This window comes from Zootoca vivipara, chromosome 11 (assembly GCF_963506605.1).
Source record: "Zootoca vivipara chromosome 11, rZooViv1.1, whole genome shotgun sequence".
Classification (NCBI taxonomy): domain Eukaryota; kingdom Metazoa; phylum Chordata; class Lepidosauria; order Squamata; family Lacertidae; genus Zootoca; species Zootoca vivipara.
In genome coordinates this window covers 52,281,237-52,305,918 of record NC_083286.1, presented here as the reverse complement: position 1 = coordinate 52,305,918, position 24,682 = coordinate 52,281,237, and the positions used below count along the sequence as shown (strand labels likewise).

The following is a 24,682-nucleotide window of genomic DNA, read 5'->3' as shown; positions in this document are numbered from 1 at the left end:
ACACTGTGATGCAGCAGCAAAAGAAAGCTGCATCAACAGAAGCATAGTGTCCAGATCAATGGAAGTCATAGAACTACTCTATTCTGCCTTAGTCAGACCACACTTGGAATACTGTGTCTGTTTCTGGGCGCCATAATTTAAGAAGGATATTGACAAGCTGGAACATGTGCAAAGGAGGGCAACCTAGATGATCAAGCATCTGGAAACCAAGCCTTATGAGGAACGATTGAGGCAGTTGGGTATACTTTCCCACCAGGTCAATGACTCCCATTGTTTGTGCTTTCAGTGCAGTTTGGGGGCCTTCTTTTCCGTTTGTGCTAAAAGACATCACCCTTGCTAAGCAGGGAAGCATCACCAGGGAAGCTTCAATGTTTGCAGAAGTACAAAACCAATTTTGTTTTTTTTTGGGGGGGGGGGACCCCACGAGGCAGGGACAGGCATGGCTCGACAGCCATGAAATGTTGGATGACTCTTGTGGGGTGTGTAGATGGAAAAGGAAATGAAGTATCCAGTAAGAGGGTGGGGTGGTTGTTGTTGTTTGTCAGACAGCCATGAACTTCTACCAACCCACCTGCCAGCCAACCCTCTACATTACAGCAATTTATTACATAAAGATAATAGAATTGTAGAGTTGGAAGGGACACCAAGGGTCATTTAATCCAACCCTCTGCAATGCAGGAATCCTGACCACAGCTGTCCCACCAACCTTCTGGTTAACAGCCCGACACACTGAACAATTTATACGTTACAGTTCACATCAGTCAGTTTGAATCTTCCTTTGAAGAGGCAGGTGAGTTATTAAAAAACCATGTTGGAGATAACTCTCAACGCAGAACCAAAAAAAAAAGCATAGAGATATATGTAGGATTAATTTTTGAAGATTTGTTTTCATTTAATGGTATGTAGTTAAGTGGTTATTTCCCCTCCCACCTTCAGGGGACCTGGTTGAGAAGAGAAGGGAGGGCTCTCAATACAAGACCTCAAATGGTGATATTTGTTAATCGGCACCTGAGAGCTAGAACCTCATCTATAAATCAAGATGCAGGCATTCTGTTGGGTACCTTGAAGTGCCTGAGGAAATGTTAGCTTTATGAATAAATGTAAGCACATTCATCTTTGAAATTCTTCCTCTATGAAGTCTGGAATCACAGTATGAAGATGAAACAGTACATTTTGCACAGATAAATAGCTAGATGCTAGACATTTCAATAATTCAGTATGATTGCAGAGTACATAATCTGTGGGAAACCAATAACGCTCCACTTAAGAAACTACTCAAAAACCTCCTGAAAATCTTCAATAAACATTTTATTTAGAAACAGCTCTGAATTTATGTTTTCTGTGTTGCTTCCTCTTTGTTTTTGTTTTTTGTATTACTCAACAGATTTGCATGGAAGACTTTCTAAACAAAATGTCAACTCTGCTTATCCCATAACCAAAGTTGCGACTCTCTATGCATTGATGGTAATATAATTGCTTCTGCCAAAATTCATTCCAGCAATTTGGAGATTGCACAAAAAGGGCATGGACAAACATGAACAAAATCTGTTTCCAGCAATGTCTCTATCTGTAACAATACTACTGCAACATTTCCAGGAGCTCTTGGAGCAAACTGACTTTGTAGATCAAGGTTTAAACCTGGTTTCAGCCTGGTTTCAGTCAAGGTTTAAACCTGGTTTCAGCAGAAAAACTGCTTGGGTCGCCCTGTATGATCCCCTCTGTTGGGAGACATGTGTCCCTTTCAATTCTCCTCAATCTCTCAGCAACTTTCAATACCATCAATTGGGATCTCCTTTTGGAGCGGCTGTCCCAGTTAAGAGGGGGTGGCACCATTTTAGTTAACTTGTGAGATCTCCTTACTTGGAGGTATTTAAGCAGAGGTTGGATGGCCACCTGTCATGGATGCTTTAGTTGAGATCCCTGCATTGCAGGTGGTTGGAGTAGAAGACCCTTGGGGTCCCTTCCAACTCTACAATTCTATGAGGGCAACCGAGATGATCAGAGTTCTGGAAACCAAGCCTTATGAGGAACGGTTGAAGGAGTTGGGTGTGTTTAGCCTGGATAAGAGATAGAGAGGAGAAATGGTAGCCATCTTCAAATAAGATGGCAGCCATAAATAAAAATGGTAGCCATCTTCGAATATTTCTTTGAGATCTGATGGGAGGGCGTTCCATAGGGCGGGCAGATATTGAGTCAGTTTGCATTTTAAAATGCTAAAATAAAATTGCTAACAAATGTGTAATGTAGAGAAATGAATTTAAATTCAGTTAAAAAGAAACGAGAAGCCAGGAGAAAACTTATGTGACAGATTTGATCATCTTTACTTCCGAGTAGACATGGTTAGGATCACAGCTTTAGCTGATCAAATTTTGAAGCTAGTGGTTATGAACAGACACCTTTGCAACCATTCTTTTTATTTTCTATAGCTTAATAGTGTGACCCTCTCTCCCTCAACCCCTGTTTCACAAGAAATGCTGGGCAAAATGGCGGAACCCATTTTATACTGATTGAAATCTCTCCTTCACAATGAGAAAGCATGAGGACTTGGGCTGTGAGTCAACAGTACAGTCTGGCCGGCTCTTTATCAAAAGGGTAAAGCTGCAACAAAAGATTTACATTCCGAGAGTTCCAGAGATCGGTTATGCAGCAAACATGTGGCTGAAGGTAATATATACAGAAGAAGAACATTTTAAAACACGCACAACAACACCTTATAGTCCAGGGGGTGGGATAAAAAGAAATATTCAGTAAGGTACAGTACCGGAAATATGAGACCTTTTGAACAGGTTTATCCCCTGTGACTTCTCAGCAGGGGAAAACTTATTATAGATCACTGATCTGTTGCATAAAGCTATCAGTTCAGCCAGGAAGTGCTAAGGATTACACAGCAAGTGGCAAACTTATAACACACCCTACAACAGTTGAAGTCCTTAGCTTTTTGGGCTTTTTACCTCGCATGTCCCAGATGCTTGCATTAAGCGCTTCTCAAAAGGAGAATTTGGAATGCCAAGGAAAGCACAGATATTTAGCAATTAAAATGGGTGTGCTTCTTTGTTTTGCTTGATATGAGCACCTCTCTACCATCTATTAAAAGGAATCTGAGCCATATTAACACAATTCTGTGGTAAACCCTAAGCCAAGGAGTGGAAATTTATTAGGCAAAAAGGGCAAATATCACAGCTAGATTGTTACAGGAGTTTCTTTAATTGGCAGCCAGACCCCCCCCCCAAATGAGCAGTTATTGGGGTTGGGGATAAGAGCTTAAACAAGAAAATTCATAGAATCATAAAACTGTAGAGTTGGAAGGGACCCCAAGAGGCATCTAGTCTAACCCCCTGCAATGCATAAATCTCAACTAGACATGACAGATGGCCACCCAACCACTGCTTAAAAACAACCAAGGAGGTTTTTATAAGAAATATTAGCACTATCAATAAAAAAACCCAATTAAAATTGATTAAAATTAACCTTATAAAAATTGAAACACGGAACATTAACCTTTCTAGATGTTGTTTAGTCGTGTCCGACTCTTTGTGACCAGAGCATGCCAGGCACTCCTGTCTTCCACTGCCTCCCGCAGTTTGGTCAAACTCATGTTGGTAGCTTCGAGAACACTGTCCAACCATCTCGTCCTCTGTCGTCCCCTTCTCCTTGTGCCCTCCATCTTTCCCAACATCAGGGTCTTTTCCAGGGAGTCTTCTCTTCTCATGAGGTGGCCAAAGTATTGGAGCCTCAGCTACCTAAACAGAAATGTTTTAAACAGAACATTGAAGCTGTTCCTGATGCCAATAGTTTCAAAGTGTGGGCTCGGCACTGCCACACTAAAAGATCAGTTTCTTAAAAATGGTTGAATAAGTATTATGTGGCATCTGTAACACTGTTCAAAATGGTCAAGTGGGCTGGTATGGGGTATGCTGATCCTGCAAGTAAACTTGACGCCACAAGGATCCTGAAATGGCAGGTATCAGAATCAATGTGGGCCAACGCACATGCTTACTGAGATAACTGTCCTCTTCCCGTGGTGAAGAAGAGAGTGCATGTGCCTCACTCCCCCATGTAATGTGGATTTTCCACATGGTGGGATATGCAGAGATCAGGTTTGCACAACCTGTCTTCCCTTTTGGTGTGTGTGTGCAGAAGGAATATTGTAAATCAGACTTGAGTACTTGTGGGATCCTCGAAGCTACGAACATGAGCTTGACCAAACTGCGGGAGGCAGTGGAAGACAGGAGTGCCTGGCGTGCTCTGGTCCATGGGGTCTCGAAGAGTCGGACACGACTAAACAACTAAACAACAACAATGATACCCTACCCTCATTGACCTAGAGTAGACTGCAGCCAAACCAAAAGGACAGTGCTGGTAACCATGTTGCACGTAGATGCTGGATCAATACTGAATATAGGAGGGTTTTGTTTTGCCTCCTGCCTGTGGATTGTGTGTGTGTCTGTGTGCATGCCTGGGTATGTGCCTATCTTGTGCTTTTATCCATTATTCTGCTTTTGATTTGCATCAAAGAGGAAATTGGGGAGATCTGCATTATTTAGTATGAAATATCTTGAGCTATGTGATGGTGTTTCAATGCCGCAATGATTAGTTTTGAGGCCAGCAGCGGATGTTGTGTTGGGAACAAGAGGTCTCCACTGTGAGGATGGATTGACTAACTTTATAAGGGAGTAAATAATAAACATTTCGATATTGAATTAAGTTGTTTTCTAGCCAAGGATGGGGAATAGGAGAAAGTAAATGCACCAGAATTTCCTGGGTTCTTAATTGATGCTTGACCCATTGTTTTAGGTAAGGTAACTGTGTGTTCTCTCTTAGATTCATGTAGATGTCATTCATTTATATGTTTTCACAACTGAAGTAGAACGTCAAAATGGTTCCTCTGCTCTGGGTTGTAGCTCATTTTTTAAATATTTTAAAATAAATGTCTGAGATGATATAGATAGATAGATAGATAGATAGATAGATAGATAGATAGATAGATAGATAGACAGATGATAAATAAATAGATTAGATAGATGATAGATATTTAGATGCTGCTTTTTATTCTAATAAATCCCAAAGTGGCTTACAAACAAAAGAGAAAAATAACATAATGGAACATCACAAACCGCTGCGGGTTACGTCTTTTCAGGATACGGACGCGCCGAACCCAGAAGTCCCGAAACGGGTTACTTCCGGTTTTGGTGCGCAAGCATGCGCAGAAGCGCTGGATCGCGCTTTGCGCATCCGCAGAAACACTAAATTGCACTTTGCGCATGCGCAGACACGGCACTTCAGGATGCGGCCTTTTCATGTTGCGAACGGGGCTCCGGAACGGATCTCGTTCGCAACCAGAGGTACCACTGTACGCAGATGCTGAGGGCAGGAAAATAGTGTTTTCTTAGGGATTATGTTGGGAAGAGCCATAGCTAAGTAGTAATGCATAAGAAGAGTCCTGTCGGATTAACCCACCCATTTACCATCCTGTCCTCACAGTGACAAACATGTGCCAATGAAAGGTCTGTAAGAGGACATAAGCACAACATTACTCTACATAGCTGCCAAGTTCCAGGTAGAAAAATAAGGGATCGGTGCTGGCGCTGCCCGATTTCCAGTGCCCAGACATGGGCAGAGCGGCACTGGCTCAGATGCAGGAAATAAATGCTTGCAAAAAAAGGATGTCAAATGCACTAATGCAGTGATGCTTCAGGGAGATGCTTGTGCTGTGATTCCTGCACTGGAGGAGGTTGGTCTAGAGGACCCTTGGGGGTTCCCTTCCAACCATCCAGTTCTGTGATACTATGATTAAAATACTCCAAGAAATAAATAAACGGGCTTCTCTGTGGCAGTCATTGGAAAGGGCTCTGGGGGGGGGGCATCCCACAGAAAGTTTGGTATGTGCCCTGCAAAACCACCCTCTAGCCTTCAGGTTTATTTTATTTTTATTTACTACAATCGATTGTAAAATAACAACAGCAACAACCTCAAAGCAGTTTACAAAAGGATAAAACAAGAAAATTAAGGGGGGGGGATCTCAAAACTTTAAAATACTAAAATAGATTGAATTTCACATCCACTTTATTGGATATTCCCTGGTTCTAGTACTGTATTATGAGAAGGAAAAAAAAATCTCTTCATTCCCACCCACAATTACTTGCCTTTTTTCTAAAAATTAAAATGCCCCAGATTTTGGAACATTAGCTTAGCTGCTTGTTTATAGGAACAAGGGAGTTGTCTTATACTAAGTCCACTGGTCAATCTTGTTTAGTATTGTCTACACTGACTGGCAGCAGCTTTCCAGAGTTTCTGACTCTATCTGGGCATGCCTGCAACTGAACCTGAGGCAATGCAGGGCAGCTATGGCTATACTGAGCTACAGCCCAAAAAGCATAAACCAGGAACAGAGGAGCAATTGCAGTAAGAAAGGACAATAACAGTTTGCTATAATTTGGCAAGCTTTGGCTACCTAAACCAGCTCAAGAGAGTGGCTTGCAAAAGGCACCTTTTGTTTATTTGAAACCAAAGAATGTCACGGATTTGCAAGATGCAAATTGAATCCCTACCCCCAGGCAAATCTATTGTACTTGGGGTGCAAATTGGATTTGAGCTCGCAGCTCCTTCTTTTATAAGGAGGTGCTGCTAAAAAAGATATATTAAAATTTTCACAACTTGCCAGATGGAAGTGAACCGGCCAGCCGCTGGGGAGGTGTGTGTGTGTGTGTGTGTGTGTGTGTGTGTGTGTGAGAGAGAGAGAGAGAGAGAGAGAGAATGAGAGAGAGAGAGAGTGCCCATGCCTGTAAGGGAAGCGCATCCTCCTGCAATCTCTTCCCCAAAGTTGCAGGACGGAGACTGACCTCATCCCTTGCCAGAAAGGGGGGGGGGGTCCAGCCAGGATCAGGCTGTGTAAAGCGAGGATTCCTTTATCAGTGTCTATGCAGCGAACTGCATAAATTAATGCAAATACTGCCTTCTCTTCTCCCCTTTCCCTTTTGGCTGAGAGAGAGAGGGGAGAGAGGCAAAGCAAAGCAAAGCAAAGCAAAGCGCCACACAGGCGTCTGACCCCCACCGCTTGCAGCCTCTGGTAGGGAACTGCCTCTTTCCCCACCGGGAAAGGAGCGAGCTGCAAGCGGATTAATTTGTCAGTATGCAGCAGCTTTAGAGAGAATGCCTTCTTCAGCGAATGTTGGGGCTGGTTTTTTGTTTAAGAGAGAGGACCTATGCTAAGAGGGGGCTGTAGAGAGGAGCAGCCCACTCATAAATCATTTGCAGTACAGTAAATCATTTTTTTTTTACCTCAAAGCGCCGGCAAGCTCAATCTGTTTCCTCCCTCGCCTCACTCTGCAAACAGCGGAGCTAAAGCTGCCCTCCTCGCTGTCGCCGCCTCCCGCCCTCCTCCGCCCGCCCTCCTCCGCCCGCCCTGAGGCTGTAATAAGCAAGAGAGGGAAGCAGCCACCCCGCTTCACAATAAGAGTCTCCCTCCGGCCAGCCCAGAGCCACGCAGCTTGCCCAGACATGCCTGGATTCGCCGAAGGAGGCACGGAGAGGCACCTCTCCCTGCTTCTGCTGCTGCCTGTCTCTGACATCAGCAAATACGGGCAAATACGGGTTATTTCGCCTTGCGGGAGGAGGGCAGGAATCAGTTTTAAAATCGGGGTTTTCCCGGCGAATACGGGAGACTTGGCAGCTATGTTACTCTGATATTCAGGGGCATTGCTTAACAATTCTGGTCAAAACATGCATGTGGCGCCTGGCAAATCGTGTCCACAAAATTTCTGTGGGTAAAGTATTTCATTTCAGCTTATACCCACACATTATCCATGCTCGTCGCAGCGACGGCTATTAAGTTGATATCTACTTTGTATTTTAATTGGATTTATTTTTATTTTTAAAATGCATATATATTTTTATGCCATTGCTATATACTTTACTTATTTACAAAAGTTGTGTACTTCCCTTTTGAAAAGATTTATTTTTTAAAAAACTGGTTTTGAGTTTATTAAATGAAATAATTAGGCTTCAAGGAGAATTTATTCCAAAGCGTTCTTTTGACCTCCCTCATCTATTAAGGAAGGAACAGTCTCAGTCAGACACTTTGTGCTAGAAATTGATCAGCCAAACCAGGTGAGAGTCAAGCAAAAAATCAATAAAAAGCTATAAAATTTGTATTTTAAAAAAATCCTCAGCACTTAGACTTTAAGGAATCTTAGACTTAGAATTTAAGGAATCTTGAGATATTGGAATCTGCAGTAATAATTAGTTCTTGAGACCAACAGTGTTGAAGAAACTCAATGTTCAAACTAGGATGGCTTTGCTTCTTCTTGTAGCTTTTAGATATTAACAGAGGTGACAGCCAGGAACAATGTTTATTACACTTCCATAAGCCCTTTTCTCTCTTCCCCACTTTCCTCCCCACCAAGCCCTTTTATAAATAATCGATAACCACAAACTAATCCAACAAATGCTCGGGAAAAGTGGAGTTCAAAGGAGCATTAATATGGATACTGTCGTAATTGTAAATAGTGCTCTCAAACAAGTAAGGTGATGGATGAGATTTGCTTTCTGAACCTCTGATTAAATTCATCAATGAGTTCAGTAATGGGACAAATGCAGCTGGAAAGTATGAGAGCCCTGAGGCTGAGGGTGTTACTACTGGCAAACAAAACAGCTCCCTAGCTGGTGATTGAAATTGAGCATAAGAACAGGTTTTATTTCATTTGGCTTATTTCAGCCGTTGGGGAAAGCACAGGATGAACTGCTCTGCCAGAATGCGGCAGCTAGACTGGTGACTGGGAGTGGCCGCCGAGATCATATAACATCGGTCCTACATTGGCTCCCAGTACGTTTCCAAGCACAATTCAAAGTGTTGGTGCTGACCTTTAAAGCCCTAAATGACCTTGGCCCAGTATACCTGAAGGAGCGGCTCCACCCCCGTCGTTCTGCCCGGACATTGAGGTCCAGTCCCGAGGGCCTTCTGGTGGTTCCCTCACTGTGAGAAGTGAGGTTGCAGGGAACTGGGCAGAGGGCCTTCTCGATAGTGGCACCCACCCTGTGGAACGCCCTCCTGTCAGATGTCAAGGAAATTAACAACTCTCTGACTTTTAGAAAACATCTGAAGGCAGCCTTGTTTAAGGATGTTTTTAATGTTTGATATATTACTATGTTTTTAATATTCTGTTGGGAGCCACCCAGAGGGAGCAGGGTATAAATATATTATTATTATTATTATTATTATTATTATTATTATTATTAACTACAGTGGTACCTCTACTTACGAATAACTCTACTTACAAATGTTTCTACTTACGAATGGAGCTCCGTCCGCCATCTTGGATGCGGTTTAGATAGGATTTTCTTCTACTTACGAATTTTTAGATAGGGTTGTTTCTACTTACGAATTTTTTCTCCCAATGCATTCCTATGGGATTCGACTTACAATTTTTTTTTACTTACGAATGTGCATTCGGAACACATTAAATTCGTAAGTAGAGGTACCACTGTACTATTAAACTAAATTATTATTATTAAACTATTTTCCTCTTTATACCAGATGCTAGGAATCACAAGTGGGGGGAACGTTGTTGGACTCAGGTCTTGCTTGTGGGTTCTCCATAGGCCTCTGGTTGGCCACAGAACTGGATGGAGGACTAGGTAGGCCTTTGTCCTGATCCAGCAGGCCTCTTCTTGTGATCTTGTGTCCCAGCAGATGTAAACAAAAAACTTCTGCACTACAAACAATGGCATCGGAACTTTGAAGGTTTGGGGAATGAGCTGAAAGTAGTTACCTTTTAAGAAAGTCCAACAGCATAAGGATGATAAACCAAAAACAATATCAGTTCTTTAAAAGTTAAAACCATATTGTATTTGTAAGTGGCTTTGAGTTGCAATGGCAAAAATGTGACTAATAAATTTAATAAGTCACCATCATCACCACCACCATCCTTAGGAGAAGTTTTATACTCTTAGGTATCTGATGGTTTGTTTATTTTCAAAATTCTCTTTCCTTTATTGGGATGGTGGATTGTGATGAGCACATGAAGGGGCACATGAAGAAAGGCCTCCTGTGTGGATCACAGAGTCCAAGTTGGTGTATATGGGGAGTGGCTTCTCAAAGTGGCTAACCAGAAGCTTTGAGGAAGTGTGCAAGCAGGAGCTGGGTGCAACAGCACTGTCCCAGTAATTGGTATCCAGAAGCAAACTGTCTGCAACAGTGGAGGTAGAACATAGAATCATAGAGTTGGAAGAGACCACAAGGGCCATCCAGTCCAACCCCCTGCCAAGCAGGAAACACCATCAAAGCATTCTTGACATATGCCTGTCAAGCCTCTGCTTAAAGACCTCCAAACAAGGAGACTCCACCACACTCCTTGGTAGCAAATTCCACTGCCGAACAGCTCTTCCTGTCAGGAAGTTCTTCCTAATGTTTAGGTGGAATCTTCTTTCTTGAAGTTTGAATCCCTTGCTCCATGTCTGTTTCTCTGGGGCAGAAGAAAACAACCTTTCTCCCTCCTCTATATGGCATCCTTTTATATATTTGAACATGGCTATCATATCACCCCTTAACATTCTCTTCTCCAGGCTAAACATACCCAGCTCCCTAAGCTGTTCCTCATAAGGCATCATTTCCAGGCCTTTGACCATTTTGGTTGCCCACTTCTGGACACATAGCTTTCATAGCAAGTAGCTTTTGAGCTCTAATAGCTCCTGACACTAATGTCAGCAACAAGTTAAATGTTAACCAGTAAACTTTGTTTGATGGAATCAATTATGCACTTGTTAACAAAAAATGAAAGCTCTCCCAAGATCATAATAGCCTACTTAGTATGCATTTTACCAAGCTGTTAACTGAAAAGTACAGCTCAAGCACTTATGATTTTTATGTTGTTGTTTTCAAGTACTTGTTCAGAACAGTTGAATATGAGGTACTCAGAACCCAAGGAGAAACCCAGAGGGTACGCCTCTCGGTATCTTTTCATCTGCACAATCTAGGAAGAGGCTCAAAAACACTTCCTAATGCATTCTCTACATCATATTGTTATTGAGTATCAAGAATAAGGGTATAGCACAATTTCATTCTTTTAAATAAAAAGAACACCATTCAACACCTACTACAGAAAACATTTCTCTTTTATCTGCACTACTCCAGCAGCAAAGAAAAGTATTCAACAAATGTTTCAATGTTTAGATGAAGCCTGTTGAATCTCAGTTGGAAGAGCATTTCACACAGGACTAAAGGCTTAGCTTTGTTTTGGTGTCAAATGGGCGTCGCCAACTTGGCAGACAACCAACAATGCTCTTACGGATGATCTAAGGGTGCTCTGGACCTAAGTTGTTCAAGTCTTGGTAAAATTAATACAAAGACCTTGAACCCAGCTCAGTAGTAGATGAGCAGCCAATGCAGATGTGTTAACAATGGTGTCATCTGTTGCCAGCCGTCTGCCCCCATCACGGCCTGATTGACCATTAAGCAAAAGCATGTGCTTAGGGCACCAAGGGAAGGGAGACTCCGCAGAATTTCCCATTGCTGGATTTTTTAAAACATTAATTGCTCAGCTGAGCATTCATTTTCTCAGTTGAGGCACATCAAAAATCACAACATCACAACAAGGCAGGCTGGATGCCTTATCTCTACAAAGTATAAAAGCAGATACGTTATTCAAGATTAGTTTCAAGGATTGGATCAAAGACTTTGCAATTAAAAAATGTAGGAGAAAATTATTCAAATAAAGTGGAAGTATAGAAAAATAAACATTATTTTCCATTTTACTGTAGGTTTTGTTTCATTTTGAAAAATAAGGTTTTATTTTATGGTATATTGTTGTTTATATTTTGAGTTAGATCTATAGGGAGGCACCAAAATCTTTTAAGTGCTTAGGGTCTCTAAAAGGTTTTAGTTTGGCCTTGTCCCCCTTCAGGAGCCTGGTTGCTATATTCTGCACCAGCTGAAGCTTCCAAACCAGGCTGGAGAGCAGGTCCACCTAGAACGCATTGCAGTCTCAATGCTATCAATGCATGGACTACAAAGGTCAGGGTATCCCTATATAGGAATTGCCACAATTGCCCAACCACACAAAGCTAGAAAAAGGCTGTTGGAAGTTGAGAGGATAGAACTCTGTGGAACTTCACAATGTAAGCGCTGGGGTGGTGGTGGTGGGGATAACCACCCAGTGCTGCTCTCTGAACACAGCCTTGAAGATAATTAATTCATTAATGAAAACAAAATAAAAACATCCTTCCAGTAGCACCTTAGAGACCAACTAAGTTTGCCATAGGTATGAGCTTTTGTGTGCATGCACTCTGAAGAAGTGTGCATGCACACGAAAGCTCACACCTATAACAAACTTAGTTGGTCTCTAAGGTGCTACTGGAAGGATTTTTTTATTTTGTTTTGACTGCTTCAGACCAACACGGCTACTTACCTGTAACTAATCCATTAATGCTTTGGAGAAGATGCTTTGATTATACAGTGGTACCTCGGTTTAAGTACATAATTGGTTCCGGAAGTCTGTACTTAACCTGAAGCGTACTTAACCTGAAGCGAACTTTCCCACTGAAAGTAATGGCAAGTGGATTAATCTGTTCCAGACGGTCCATGGAGTACTTAAACTGAAGCGTATTTAACCTGAAGTGAACTTTCCCATTGAAGGTGATGGAAAGTGGATTACTCCGTTCTAGACGGGTCCGTGGAGTACTTAAACTGAAAGTACTCAAACCGAAGCGTACTTAAACCGAGGTATGACTGTACTCAAGATACTACATTATTTTATATATTTCTAGGATTATATCCCACCAAAGGTGATTTACTGGCAGGTACAGCAATTTGTTAAGATATTTATATACCACCTGCTATGTGGGCATTTCAAGATGGTGTACAGTAGTATCATAATAATAGGGACCCAGGTGGTGCGGTGGGTTAAACCACTGAGCCTAGGGCTTGCTGATCAGAAGGTCGGCAGTTCGAATCCCTGTGACGGGGTGAGTTCCCGTTGCTTGGTCCGAGCTCCTACCAACCTAGCAGTTCGAAAGCACGTCAAAATGCAAGTAGATAAATAGGAACCGCTATAGCGGGAAGGTAAACGGTGTTTCCATGTGCTGCTCTGGTTCGCCAGGAGTGGCTTTGTCATGTTGGCCACATGACCTGGAAGCTATACGCCGGCTCCCTTGGCCAATAATGCGAGATGAGCGCGCAACCCCAGAGTCGGTCACGACTGGACCTAATGGTCAGGGGTCCCTTTACCTTTAGTATCATAATATACAAATATAATTAAAATCATATCCAATCAAGCAGACCGTGCCTAGCATCAATTATGCTGTTCATGAATCTCAAGTAGGTCCAGCCAGGGCTTTGTTCTTAAACTGATAACGCAGAAAGGCAATTAAGAAGAAATATAAAAGAAGGAAATAAACAGCAAATATGCACATCATCTAAAAGTTATAGTACTTTTAAAAAAATACTATTGTTTCCCCTCCCTTGTTTGCTAATTAAAAGCAGTTTACACTGGTTAATCAACTAAGGTTTATTTCATCAGCATAAAGGCCCAATCAGGATAGTTTTTAGTACCATCATGTTTGCACTTTATTAAAACTGAAAAGAACATCAAGCTTTTCAATGCTGAGAAACAGGTCTTTTAATTTATTCGTTATGAGATGCTGGCTGTTGTCCTTTTCCTTTTGCGGCTGGTAGTTGTTCACTTGATTGAGCAGTTGTTCTGTGAAGCCTGCCTTCCATGTTCTACATATTGATATGGTGGGCTAGATTAATTCCTAACAGCTCTACAACATTTCTCTGTAGTGTAATGGTCTTCCTGAGAGACCTGTAAAATGTAATGTGAGATGGGGGATATTTAATAAAATATATAGAGCATCAAATCTTTGTCATCCTTCTTCAAGATGTTAGAGGAGTGTTTTGTACGTGCTTTGAGAGTTGTCTTCCTTGGTAACATCATACTCTGGCACTTGAATATCTCAAAGTACTTGCTAACTCCTGATCAGAAATAGATTGTACTGTACCTTTAAAATCAACTCTCTGCGTGTTCAACTGTGTTGTGCATCTCCAGAGTCAGTTGGGGGAGAGAGCATGGAAGTCTTTTTCTATGATTATTTTTTTCTATTCTAAAAATTTGCTTGTGTCTCCACTGACTTTCAGATGTTTATGTACCATGGTAAGAGCATGTCTGTGGGACGCGGGTGGCGCTGTGGGTTAAACCACTGAGCCTAGGGCTTGCCGATCAGAAGGTCGGCGGTTCGAATCCCCGCGACGGGGTGAGCTCCCATTGCTCGGTCCCTGCTCCTGCCAACCTAGCAGTTCGAAAGCACGTCAACGTGCAAGTAGATAAATAGGTACCGCTCCGGTTGGAAGGTAAACGGTGTTTCCGTGCGCTGCTCTGATTCGCCAGAAAGCGGCTTAGTCATCCTGGCCACATGACTGTACACCGGCTCCCTCGGCCAATAACGCGAGATGAATGTCGCAACCCCAGAGTCATCCACGACTGGACCTAATGGTCAGGGGTCCCTTTATCTTTTTAAGAGCATGCCTGATTCCCCACAGTGAGAAAACAGGTATAGTGAGGAGCATTTTTGGCAAAAAATAAAGAGGTGGGGAGGGGAAGGGGCTGGGCAACCCCCACACCCACCCACACTTCCTTCCCAGTATCAATCACAGCCAGGGGCGGAGGAAGGGGTGTGTGATGGCGGCGGTGCGCCCCAAGTGTCACCCCTGGGGGGTGACAAATTGCCAGGTGGCACTCACCACGGGGCCTGCAGCATGCCAGAGCCACACGTCTCTCCTGGGAGTGATGCGGTGGCTTGGGCGCCTGCAGGCTCCGCGCTGCCCCAAATGGCCTGCCCACTGCCTCCCCCTCAGCTGTAGGCAGACTCCTTGGAGGCACCGCGGAGCATCCTGCCCCACAGGCAGCTGGCCCCGCCCCTGGGCGCAGGGCACACGCGCCGCCCCAGGCACCCGATCAGCTTGCTCCGCTGCTGATCACAGCATCCTGATGTTGCTTTTGCATATATAAGACAGGTGACAGACAATGTTAGTCATGCTTAGAGGAGAGACGCTGAAATCAATACACTTAATTTATTGTCTGAGTATGACTAACTCTGGATGTCATCTAATAACTGCTATGAATTTTAAAATGTGCATTGGTGTGTCACTTTTCCTTTAGGCCTTACTGAGGTGCTTTTGAAGTGGGAACATACTGCACGAGTTAGCCAATTGCAGATAATAATTTGCAACTCCTGTACAATAATAATTTGATTCTGCATTAAAACAATTATACATCTGCTTTTGTGGATTGGTGCCCTAAAAATGCCTGCATTTTTTTTTAAAAGGTGAAATAACAGCTTTTCATTTCTAGTTAAAACATTCTGCCCTCCAGGAAGTTTTAGTGGAAGGGCGATGTCGAAATACTTTGTCATGATTTCATACTGGAATAGAGACAGTGCAATGGATTTAAACTAGGGAAACTAGCTGAAATCCTCATTCGGCCACACAGTTTCCTGAGCCAGTAGCTATTGCTCAGGCTAATTTACCTCACAACATTGTTGTGAGGATGAAGAAATGCATCACCTTGAACTCCTTGGAGGAAGGTCAGGATGAAAACTAAATAAACTAATAAACAAATGTCAACTTTCAGAGACATGGTGACGATTAACACAACCCTGCTTAATTCTTAGGCCATTTGTGTTAATGTAATGTAATAAGTAGGGACCCAGGTGGTGCTGTGGTTAAACCACTGAGCCTAGGGCTTGCTGATCAGAAGGTCGGCGGTTCGAATCCCTGTAACAGGGTGAGCTCCCGTTGCTTGGTCCCAGCTCCTGCCCACCTAGCAGTTCAAAAGCATGTCAAAATGCAAGTAGATAAATAGGAACCGCTACAGTGGGAAGGTAAACGGCGTTTCCATGTGCTGCTCTGGTTTGCCAGAAGCGGCTTTGTCATGCTGGCCACATGACCTGGAAGCTATACGCCGGCTCCCTCGGCCAATAATGCGAGATGAGCGCGCAACCCCAGAGTCAGTTACGACTGGACCTAATGGTCAGGGGTCCCTTTACCTTTACCTTTAATGTAATAAGTGGGGATGTTCACACTATTTCACCTAAAGCAAAATTCAAGGGGTGGTTATATGGAGCTTCGTAACTTGGTTAGGTTTGTTGGAGAAGCAAAAGATCCATGAAGCACCAGATGTGAGAGGATGGGAAGATTTGTAGTTTTGGGGGAGCATAGGAAGCTGTGTTGCAGTGAGTTGTCTACACTGACTAACAGTAGCTTCCCAGGGTTTCAGACAGGGGACTACCTGTTTATACTGGGGAATGAACCCGGGAGCCTCTTTGGGCATTCAAATTTAAAGAATGGATCAGTGTGTGGTGGTGGTTTTACACATCATTTGTAAGAAACGGAAGGGGAAATAATCATATTTGTTGTTGTTGTTGTTTTAAAAAATATGTATTTATTCCCTGTATCGGTGAATTTACAGGTTCTTTTCCCAATGCAACAGTGCTCCCATACCACAACTTCTTAAGTTTATCAATTTAACGGAAGCTGCTTTATCATCCATGCTGTCGCATTGCTGAAAGCTCAGAATAAATAGGGCATTTTCACCATCTGATCCCGAATAGGCTAATGCTTATGTATCCTAGCCATCTAGCTGTTAAATGTCATGTCATTCTCTTAAAAAATGTGTCAGGCTGTGTCTTTGCTTCTCTTTACAGCTTACAACCCATTAGTGAATTTGACTGCAGGGGGTGGGAGGGCTAGCCTATCCTTCCCCGGCTCCTGTTAAAATATACTTACTGTTGATCAAAACACTAAAACTTCCAAAGGTCACTGAATACCAAAGTGTAACCTTTTGCCTTCTCGTGGAACAGCATAAAAGTGCTCAATGCCTGCCTCTCAAAAGCCTCAAATGCATAGTTAATCTGTGCTATTCACACAGATCTCCAGTGGAGATTCCACCAATGTGGAGGAGATTATGTTGAATGGTTCTGTAATATTTATGGGAGAAGGAACAATGGAAGATACAATAGGACACCCTTTCAAAAATGTCAGTGTCACTAGCCTGGTAGAATTGTATTTATTGCACTTATGTCACTGAGATACCATATCACAATCTGGTAGAAAGTCAAACCAAAGCTGAATTGCAAACAAGGCTGGGCCTTTATTTCATCTGTAGCTGGAGGAAAAGAAAAACCTGAATAATTATATACCTTTCTCTGTTGATCCCACCCTGAGACATTTCCTCATGCAAATTCACATCACCAATTCAAAATAAAGATTCAAGTGATGTGGTGCGACAAATGGGCTGTATCCAACCAAATTCTACTCCTTATAGGCCCATTGAATTTAATGGACCTAAGTTAGATGCATTTATTTCATTGGGTCTGTTCTGAATAACTCTCTTTTGAATACCACCCATTGTGTCTCCTTTGAGTATGACTAACATTGGATACAACCCATAGTCCTAAATCAGGGGGAACCAACATGGTGCCCTTTCAGATTTTGTAGGACTACAACACCATCTCCCTGGCCAATGGTCATGCTGGTTGAGGCTGAAGAAACTTGTAGTTTTACATAATCTGGAAGGCACCATGTTGGCTGTCCCAGTTCTAAATTGTCCTATTCATTCCCCATTGAGGAATAATAGGCCAGGCAGATCAGTTGTTTCAGCACCATGGAGAGCTCGGAATGAGCCACTTGATCTGGCAAGAGATTGAATAAAGCCCTTTGAACCTCTCCATCCAAACCCCCTCTCCTGGGTTCTACTCATTTATGAGAACTGGGGAGTTCTGATGTTGCCACTTCTGCACCAGCAGTGAAAGAGGAGACCTTCCACCCCCTATGTTTTCCAATGGAGCAACAAGTAAGTCAGGATGTGGTACAGTCCTTTGCTTAATAGCCTTGTCCTTTTGTGCACAGCAAAGACCTTGCGACTTGCATGCAGTGGTGGCTGATGCCCATTGAGTGTTAAGGTGGAAGGCAGAGAGGCCAATGGTAGGTGGAGCCAGAGCCAATGACAGGCAGAGCCAACACATGCTAGTTTTGCCCCATCCTCATCCCTGCTAAGTTCTTCAAAGGCAGCACTGAGACTAGAAGGAGGAGGAAGTGCCCTGTACTGGTTTTAAATAAGAAGGCAGGCAGGTTGAGGCTGGCTGAGGAAAGACTGCCCTATTTGCCTAAATGGATGGGTTTCCATTGCTTTCAGGGATCCCTGAAATTCACGATTCTTCTCACCAACCACCTCTTACTCACAATAGGACTTTTGCTAGGAAAGATAAACAAAATTTATTAGAGGAGACATGGGAACAAAAAAAAGGTTCATTCAGACCCTTGATTTCACGTTGTGCACAAAGAAGGTCAGGCATTTAATTCATGTATGGCAATATGATTTATGCTGGAGGGGTTGTATTTGACTCAAGCAGCTACATGACCCTAATGCTTGCAGAGGTGAGATAAGATCTATGGAAGAAATATCGGCTTACCTGTTCAATATCTCCTTCTAACTTGCTAAATTTATTACCTTCTGTTAGTTTTGTGCATATAATAGCTGAGAGGCAAATAATGCAGGGAGAATAAATAAGCGGAACGGAGAGGAGTGTAATTATAAAATTTGTTGCTGATTGCAATTTTGGAGACACAATGCAACAGAGGTTTCAAATAATTTAATTCTATTAATAGTCCCCATTCACATTCCAGTTCAGGGCCATGCATTGTCATCTGCCTGTCTCTAATAATGGATAATTCAACTAACCGGATCATGAGGGATGCAAGCATTGTGGTGCCTAGAGAAAATGCATGGAAACCTTTTGTGTAATAGAGACAAATATAATGTGAGGCAAGAGGTAATGAGCCAAACCAAGGGATACACATGACTGTAATAAGAAAATCCTTGAGGCCATTATCATAGAGTTCTTTGTCACTGTGGTTTTGTAGAATGGCATAGCAATGAAGTCATGGGGATACATCGACAAATGGCTGAGTTGTATAAAATTAGCCCGTTAGATATTAGCCCGTTAGATACCTCTGGGATGTGAGCTGAAATTTGTGTTGGCTTCTGATCTTCCTGATTCTGGTGATTCCAGAAGAATCACTGCTGCAGGAAGCGTTCAATGAATACTAATGCAAGGATGAAGCTACTGGAACCATGAAGGATGGATGCCAGGTTTGTCTTGGTGCAGTTCTACCATTAAAGGGAACGGTAACCTTGATGAAAAAAAGTTGCTGGGGGCACAGTGACAACCTAAAGAATGCCCTCTTCAGGAATTCCATTGGGGACATACACCCTGGATCCACTCCTTCCATCACAATGCCATCACTTCCCTTTTCATTGTTGTAATGAAGAGCCTTTCCCACTTGTGCAGGTGTCTTACACAATTAGGAACCTTGCATTATTTAGGACAGTGATCTTCCAGGATTCTAAATTAAACAGGGAGTCTTTGCAAGTAGAGTAGGCTTCTGTTTTACAGAGGTTCAGCTTCCAACACAGGGAGGGCTGTGGGAGTGACGATAGTGTTGCGAGCAAGGGGGGGGACCAGAGAGGATGCCCTCAAATGATTGGGGAGGTGGGGAGGAGGACATCTGAATACCCAAACTGGTGTAAAACTACCCCATAAGCATAGGAGCTGAGAGAGTTGCAGCTCAAAATTTAGAATTTAGAAGGATAGCTGTGTTTTGGTTCGTGTGTGCATTCAAGAATTGTGATCTTTAAAATTAAAACTGAAACAGATGGGTGGAACATAACTGTACATAGGGCATGTGCACAGGGAATGAAGGCCACTCGTGCACCTCTATTTCCCCAATTCCCCCTCCCAACCCTCCAAAGTAGATTTAGGGAGCACAGGGGAAGAAATGGGAAAGCAAGTCGACTTCTTTCCATGCCTAAAACAACTGAATTGAATCCCAACCAATGAATTAATCCCATCTTCCATCACCCCCTACCCTCATAGTTGGAATAATTATCCAGTCTAACCACCACCAGAATGCAGAAATCTCTCCCCTACTTTCACACCCAGAGAACTAGGGATCAGGTCACTAAATAACACATCAGGAAGATTTGTTCCTGTTACTTTTAAATGCTTCATACTAACATTTCTGTAAACACAGACTGAACAACCTCTGCACTGTTTTTCTTTTCTTCTTCTTCTTCCTCTGTTAACCCACAATATTATTTGTGCCTTTGGCAAACATGCCTGGTACTTAAGCCTGTTTTATTGTGTCTAACAATAATCCCTTACTGTGTAGAATCAGCAAGTGAGTCAGAAATACAGGTGTTCCTTTCTGTATGGCAATTCAGGTGTGTAATATCTGTTAGGGGTTTGCATCGAATAATTCAATAACACAATAAAAAAACCCAGTAACAATAATGATGATGAGAAAAGAAATCCCAAGTATTCCTGAGGAATGAGATCCTAAAGCACAGGGGGATTGAAGTCTTTTCCCTGCTGTCCCTCTGTGAAACTGGGCCCCCCCCCCCACAACAATAGATTTCAGAGGATATTAGCTGTTCATTGTTATGCCTCACAATGTTCTCTCCAATGTTCCTGTTTCAGCTGAGGCTGTTTTTTTGTTTTTTTCCCCCAAAACCATCTCTCAATATGCACAAGTCATATTGTCCAAATTTTCTCTTTCTTTTTTCTTTTTAAATTTTTCTTTTCTCTCATTACAAATACTGTATACTTATAACATACAAATTACATAAACCTCCCCCTTCCCCCCCCCCTTTGGACTTCCCTCAGCTTCCGTTTCTGATTTATTTGTTGTTGTTGTTTAGTCGTTTAGTCGTGTCTGACTCTGATTTATATACCTCCTTATATATTCTGCTGTCTTCTAAAATATCATACCTTTTCCTTCTCGGTAGTGGCACCCGCCCTGTGGAACGCCCTCCCACAGATGTCAAAAAGAAAAAAAATAACTTTTAGAGGACATCTGAAGACAGACCTGTTTAGGGAAGCTTTTAATCTTTAAGAAATTAGTGTATTTTAATATTTCTGTTGGAAGCCACCCAGAGTGGCTGGGGAAACCCAGCCAGATGGGCGAGGTATAAATAATAATAATAAATAATAATAATAATAATAATAATTACATTACCTATTCCCTATTCATAAAATTGTGAATGTTTATTTAAATCCTAACATCAGATCAATGTTCTGCCTTTGTTTCTGCAAATATAATATAAAAGGTTCCCACTCTTTTTCAAAATCCCTATTGTCCTTTTCCCAAATTCTGTGTCAGCTTCGTCATCTCTGCATAACTCATCAGTTTTTCTTGCCATTGTTCTTTTGTTGGAATTTCTCCAGTCTTCCAATTCTGTGCTAGCAGTATTCTCGCCGCCGTCATTGCATACATAAATTGTGCCCTTTTCTCTTTTGGCAGGTCTTGTCCTAAAATACCCAACAGGAAGGCTTCTGGTTGTTTAACATATGTTATTTTAAACATTTTTTTAAATTCATTGTAAATCATTTCCCAGTATACCTTAACCTTTTTACAATCCCACCACATATGATAAAAAGTCCCTTCAACCTCGTTACACCTCCAAGATTCCCTCTGTTCATTTTTATATATTTTGGCCAGTTTCACCGATGAGATATACCATCTGTGCATCGTCTTCATATAATTTCCCTTTAACAGTATACAGTCTGTGAATTTTAAATTTACTTTCCAAAGTTTTGTCCAATTTTCAAATTGCATGTTGTGGCCTATGTCTTGCGCCCATATAATCATTACTGATTTCACTTCCTCATCTTTCATTTTCCATTCCAAAAGGATGCAAATTGTCCAAATTTTCAAGATGCAAGTGCACTGATAGGCTATGGCGCAGTGAAAGAGCATGAAATGTTTCTCATGCAGACAGCCTCAGGTTCAATCCCAGAATCTCCAGGTAGGACCAAAATAGACCCCTACTTGAAACCCTGGAGAGCCTCTGCCAGTCAGTGTGGACAAGGCTGAGCTACATGGACCAATGGTCAGACCCAGTATAAGGTAGGGATGACCAGACAGTCTAATTCACACTTTTTGAAACAATACACAATTTGGGACACTGCCACCTCTTGGAATTTGCCCTTTTCTGATTTTTTTCCAGTGCAGTTCTTGAGCAAAGCAATGTGTAAAAAACACATACAGTCGTACCTTGGATCTCGAACGACATGCAAGACGAAGATTTAGGGTCCCGAACGCCACAAATCTGGAAGTGATTACGTTCTTTAGAACCCGAACGTCCGTTGCGACTTCTGCAGCTTCTGATTCGCTGCAGGAGCTTCCTGTAGCCAATCAGAAGCCGCACCTTGGTTTCCCACCCGTTTTGGAAGTTGAATGGACTTCCGGAACAGATTCTGTTTGACTTCCAAGGTACCACTGTATCGGAGAAAGGTTTGCACACCAAAATATTAGTGAAAATAGCATACCAAAATGCTTCACAGTATATTAGATGAAATTGTTTTGCCAAAAGCAAGTATATTAGGCAAATTTGCATACAGAAATGTGTATATTAAGATAAATTTGCACTGGATTCCTGATGAATTTTCAAGGCAAGGTTTTGTTTTGTTTTAAGAAAATTGCAAATTGATGTGGAAATGTGGAGAACCGAATTTAAGATTGGTAAATTCAAAACAGACATGTTCACCCATTCCTAGCATAAGGCACCTTTCTAAGTTTCCTGTTTGCACATATTTGCCTCCCTTTCGAAAGAGAGAAGCCTGGGGACATGAATCACTCTGTGTGTTGTGTCATCATTTTGTAAGCCATGCTTCTCCATTCTTAATGCATGGGGGAGGTTGTTATTGTTCATCAAAGGCTACAGCTGCTAGAGGTACAGACCTACATCCCCTTTCTATCCACATTGCCCTTTTGCTCAAGTAATATATGAAGTGGACGAGAGTAATCTCACCCAATTTTGCAGTCCTTGCTACACTCAGTTGTGCTTAGAATTGCTTCCCTTCCCCTGTTCTCTAGTGAATAATAATCTGACCCGCTGCTTGCTATACCTTCTAGAGCATCATCCAGTAGGCACTTGAACAGCTTCTCAGCTGTAATTGTTTTGCTTTTTGAATCCTATTTCTTGTCTTGCTGTTAAAATTCTATGTTTTGGACATTATGCAGTTGAGAACAGCTTGAGGTCAAGGCTCTAGGCAGCCCAGAAATGGCACAGGTAGATGTATGGCACAATTGTACCCAAGGGGCTTCCGGATAAGATTCTCAGCTTGCATATAATGAGCCATGCCTCTCCTCCCCGCAAAAGTGAGGTGCTCTGGTGCCTTACCAATAGATTTTTATTTCACTAATGCACCTCTGAGCAAATTGGGGCGTCTGGAGAAATAATAGGAGCTTGAGGCAGCAAGTTCCCCTCTTAATTCTTCTCCCTTGGAAATTTGCTGAAATGTCCCCATATTTACCTGCACAGGAATAAGATGTACAAATAGAAGGAAATTATGCTTTCACCCTGCATTCACTGGTTTTTTATTATTTTTGCTCTGGAGCCATCTTTAATTATGACCTCTTTCTCCCCAGAATGTAACAAGGCAATTGTTACAGGTAGGTAGCCGTGTTGGTCTGACATAGTCGAAACAAAATAATAATAATAAAATCCTTCCAGTAGCACCTTAGAGACCAACTAAGTTTGTCATAGGTATGAGCTTTCGTGTGCATGCACACTTCTTCAGATACACTGAAGCAGAAGTCACCAGACACTTATATATAGTCAGATGGTGGGAGGGGGGGAGGTATTACTCAGAAGGGTGGAGGGAGTGGGTGATTGACAGACTGATATCTGTTGTTGACCGTTAACGACTGCAAGTGGTCTACAGGTAAAAGCAAGGGGTGAGAATTCCTTCCAGCTTTATCATGTATAATGAGATAAGAATCCAGTGTCTTTATTCATTCCAGGTCTCTCCGTGGTTTTAAGCTTGGTAATAAGTTGCAGTTCAGCAACTTCTCTTTCCAGTCTATTTCTGAAATTCTTTTATAATAAGACAGCTACTTTGAGATCTTCTATAGAATGTCCTGGGAGATTGAAGTGTTCTCCTACTGGTTTCTCTGTCCTGTGATTCCTGATGTCAGATTTATGTCCATTTATCCTTTGGCATAGGGTTTGGCCTGTTTGTCCAATACATAGCTGCCAAGTCTCCCATATTCCCTGGGAAACCCCCGTTTTTCCAGCTGTTCCCAGCCAAAAAAACAGATTTTTTTGTTTTTCCCCAATTTATTCTGGCGCGCAGCCATTTTGGAACTGGGCGGAGCATGCTCAGAAGCGACTTTTGACGCTGCTCTGCCCAGTTCCAAAATGGCTGCAGCATGACTTCTGGTGCGGCGGCCATTTTGGAACTGGGCAGAACAGCATCAAAAGTCACTTCTGAGCATGCTCCGCCCAGTTCCAAAATGGTGGCAATGCTACTTCCAGTCTGCTACTTCCAGTCCGATCCCTTATTTTTCAAGCAGGGACTTGGCAGGTATGGTCCAATATAGAGAGCTGAAAAGCACTGTTGGCATTTGATGGCATACACAATGTTAGAAGATGAACAATTAAATAGTCCTGAGATGGTACGTTGGATGTTGTTGGGGCCAGTAATGGTGTTGTCAGGGTGTATGTGGCAGCAAAGTTGGCATCTGGGTTTATTGCAGGCTCTGGTACCAGTGTCCGTGTTAAGTCTGGTGGTTGTATTATTTTGGTTGAGGAGTTGTTTAAGATTGGGTGGCTGTCTGTCAATTGTTGTT

General features: G+C 42.4%; 1 protein-coding gene and 1 long non-coding RNA gene across 2 annotated transcripts in view; one reads left to right on the top strand and one right to left on the bottom strand.

Moving 5' to 3' along the window:
- Positions 1-7,329, bottom strand: part of LOC118077202 (uncharacterized) — a 37,097-nt gene extending 29,768 nt beyond the window's left edge. Inside the window, exon 1 of the long non-coding RNA XR_004691615.2 lies at positions 7,279-7,329. This is a non-coding gene — a long non-coding RNA (uncharacterized LOC118077202). The remainder of the gene's footprint in view (positions 1-7,278) is intronic.
- The window catches only part of DCC (DCC netrin 1 receptor), a 904,619-nt gene that overhangs the window by 532,709 nt on the left and 347,228 nt on the right, over positions 1-24,682 (top strand). The gene's annotated exons all lie outside the window — the stretch shown is intronic.